Here is a 4,002-nt window from a genome sequence, read left to right on the forward strand (position 1 = left end):
CAATCAGTATCTGCTAGAGAAGTTCAGGTCTAGCAGGGGACCACCCCTGTTAGGCTCTCCATCCTAAAAGATTGAGTTGGATGGGACCTCAATGTGGCACCTGGTTTGAAGAGACCATGGGAGATGACCCTAACCCTAACCCTAACCCTAAACCTAAACCTAACCCTAAATCTACCCTAACCCTAAGCCTAAACCTAACCCTAACACCTCCAGGGACAGTGACTGCACTGTTCCATGGGTGGGAGACTCATCTGCATTGCAAAAGGGCTTTGATTTTCTTTCATTTTCCAACCAACTTTTCTTTACCCACAAATGCGACGCCCGGATGGGAATCATGGAAGGCAAAATACGTAATTAGTAAGTATTAACAAACAATTGCAAACAGACAAACAGCTTATGACTTTTATTAAGACCCACGGGAATCAGAGTTATCAGCACAGCTGCATGCCATAATTATAAACCATCACCTTTGGAACCAAACAAACACTGCAGTCTCAGCGGTCCCTTAAAGAGATAAAGAATGCCAGGAGAGCACAATGAGAGGAAATCTCCATCCTCTGCCACACAGTGATCCGCCCCTATCAGTAGAGCAGTGCCGGCCTTGGGCTGACCCACACACAGAGGGAGATGTGGCTGTGAGTGGGTCCAGAGCTCAGCAGTGATCTCCTCGATGCACAGCACTGCTGAATGCATGAACGGGTGTGGGAGAGAGAAGGCTTCAGACCGGGATGATGGACTGCCAACAAAGGTCCTGAAAGGGAGGTATGTATTGAAGCTGATGGTGTGTGTCTGCATGGGGTGGGCTTCAGAAATAAAGTGAGCTCAGTGAGGAAGGAAAGCGCCTCAGGCTGTGCTGCTCTCACAGCATAAGAGAGCAATGTGGATGGATCACTTTGAGGTCTGTTTCAACCCACACCTTTCTATAATTCTACAATTCTGTAACCTGTCAGGGCCCTTCCAACCCAACCCAACCCAACTGTTCCAAGGCTCTATGATCTTCAAGAACCCTTCCAACCCAACAATTCCATGGTTCTGTGATCTGTAAGGACTTTTCCAGCCCAACCCAGCCATTCCATGTCTCTATGATCTTCGAGGAAACTTGCATCCCAACCATTCTGTGATTCTGTGATTTTTGAGGACACTTCCAACCCAACCATTCCATGATTCTGTGATCTTCAAAGACTTTTTCAGCCCAACCCAATCATTCTATGGCTCTGTGATCTGTAAGGACCCTTCAACACAACCATTCAGTGGTTCTATGATCTGTAAGGTTCCTTCCAACTCAACCATTCTGTGGTTATGTAATCTTCAAGGACCTTTCCAACCCTATCATTTCATGGTTCTGTGATCTGTAAGGACCCTCATCAAAGCCCAACTGCAGCCCAAACATACTGCCCTAACTCCAATGCTATGGGGGTACTGCGGGGTTCTCTGAGGGTCTCTATGATTCTGTGGGGTAATCAATTCCAGGGAATCAACTCAGAGATCCATTTAATGCAATGTATCCTCTTAAAGACAAAGACAGAGTTGGGCATCAGTGGGACATTCAGAGCAGAGCCGAATTGCACAAATATGGCATTCGCTGTCACCTAATTACCTTAATTATTGCATTATTAATTACAGGAGGTGATAGGCTGAAGTTTGGACTCAGTGGTTGGGCTCAGTGCTCCATCCCCATCTTAATTATTCCGTGATTAATTAAAGGAGGTGGTGGGCTGAAGGTTGAAATCAATGGTCTCAGTGCTCCTTCCTCACCTTAATTATCCTGTGATTAATTACAGGAGGTGATGGGCTGAAGGTTGAACTCAGTGTTCTCAGTGCTCCTTCACCACCTTAATTATCCTATGATTAATTAAAGACTGATTAATTTCAAGGCACAATGTGAGGTTTATAAGGAGCACTTTGCTCTCCCAGCTGGGCACACTGCCGATATTGATGGATTAATTTGGTAGAGATATTTTGACATTTTTTGGGTCAATTTGGGACAATTTGGGGACAATTCTGGGATAACTTGGGGAAATTCTGGGATATTAGAAGACATTTTGGGTCAATTTAGGGACAATTTGAGTCAATTTGAGGACATTTTTGTTGTAATTTGGGACAATTTGGGGACATCTTCGATCAACTTGGGGAAAGTTTTGGGGTAATTTGGGTCAACTTGGGACAATGTTGAGGTAATTTGTGACAACCTGGGGACATCAGAGGGCATTTGGGAACAATTTGGGGACAATTTTAGGATAATGGGACAATTTTGGAACATTAGAGGATATTTGGGCAATTTGGGCCGATTTGGGGACATTAGAGGACATTTTGGGTCAATTTGTGTCAATTTGGGGAAAAATCTGGTCAATCTGGGGGCATTTTGGGGTAATTCGGAACAATTACTAGACATTTTGGGTCAATTTGGGATATTCTGGGGATATTTTGTGAACATTTGGGGACATTAGAAGACATTGGGTAATTTGGGACAACTCTGGCTTTATTTGTGACAATTTGGGGACATCAGAGGACATTTTGGGTCGATTTGTGGCAATTTGGGGAAAAATTGGGTCGATCTGGGAACATTTTGGGGGTAATTTAGAACAATTTTAGTACATAAGTGAACATTTTGGGTCAATTTGGGTCAATTTGGGAACAATTTTGGGGGTAATTTGTGATAATTTGGGACATCAGAGGACATTTTGGGTGAATTTGGTGAAAATTTGGGGGTAATGGGACAATTTTGGGACATTAGAGGATATTTTTGATCACTTTGGGGAAACTTGGGACAATCTGGAAACAGTAGAAGACATTTTGGGTCAATTTAAACACTATCAAGGTTAATTTGGGACAATTTGAGGACAGTTTTGGGGTAACTTGGGTCGATTTGGGGACCTTAGAAGACATTTTGGGTCAATTTGTATCAATTTGGGAAAATTTGGGTCAACGGGTAGAGTTTCAGGAGTAATTTGGGACCTTAGAGGACATTTGAAAACATTTAAGGACAATTTTGGGGTAATATGGGTCAATTTAGATATTAGAGGTCATTAGAGGACATTAGAGGTCAAGTTGGATACAATTTGGGTACAGTTTGGGGATCAGTTTGGGACAATTATGGAACATTAGAGGACATTTGGGACAATTTGGGGTCAATTTCGGGACAATTTTGGGTAATTTGGGACAATTCTGGGACATTAGAGGATGTTTGGGGTCAATTTGGGGCAACTTTGGGATATTAGAGGACATTTTGAACCATTGAAACCATTCCCTCTGCTCCTATCACTAATGACACGAGAGAAGAGGCCGACCGCCAGCTCACTACAACCTCCCTTCAGGAAGTTATAGAGAGCAATGAGGTCTCCCCTGAGCCTCCTCTTCTCCAGGCTGAACGTTCCCAGCTCCTTCAGCCTCTCCTCATGTGGTCTGTTGTCGCAGTTCAGCAACCACAGGCCTCTGTCATAGGAAAGTCCTTTATTATTCTTCTTCTCCTACACCTACTATATTCTACTGTATTCTACTATATTCTACTATAATCACACAACACAGCAGCACACACATACATATATATGTGATTACGTATATCTTGGATACAAATCTCAACAGTTTCAAGGCCTCCCTAAGCAACCATATATCATCTTACATCTTGTTTCTAAGTCCAGTGTTTCTTCTTGATCAGAGCATACAGTTCCCTATTGTAAAAGATCACCACCCGTGACCGCCAGCTCAGCACAGCAGAAGCAACACAGTAACTAAGCAGGCCTTGCTTTTGCTGCTTAGGCCTGTGAAGCCCATGGCCTCATGGAAGTCAGGCTAACTGTGGATCCCCATGGGGATGGACCCCCAGCAAGCTCCACATAGTCCCCTTCAGCCTGTGTTCCAGACTGTCATGGTTTTGTGATTTTTGGTTTTGCGGTATTCCACATCATTACATCACATGGGGCACTGGGACTTTAACTGTCAATGCTCAAGTCCTGGGTACCTGCCCAGAAGAGAAGAAGAACTACATTCCCCAGGGGATTCTGC

General features: G+C 43.9%; 1 protein-coding gene across 1 annotated transcript in view; it reads left to right on the top strand.

The window, feature by feature from the left end:
- The first annotated feature begins 757 nt into the window (after positions 1 to 757).
- LOC125686108 (olfactory receptor 4N5-like) overlaps positions 758 to 4,002 on the top strand; it is a 5,938-nt gene continuing 2,693 nt past the window's right edge. Inside the window, exon 1 of the mRNA XM_048929758.1 lies at positions 758 to 4,002. This exon is cut by the window's right edge and continues 2,693 nt beyond it. The gene's annotated coding sequence lies outside the window, so the exon portion shown is untranslated.

The sequence above is a fragment of the Lagopus muta genome, chromosome 31 (assembly GCF_023343835.1).
Source record: "Lagopus muta isolate bLagMut1 chromosome 31, bLagMut1 primary, whole genome shotgun sequence".
Lineage (NCBI taxonomy): Eukaryota > Metazoa > Chordata > Aves > Galliformes > Phasianidae > Lagopus > Lagopus muta.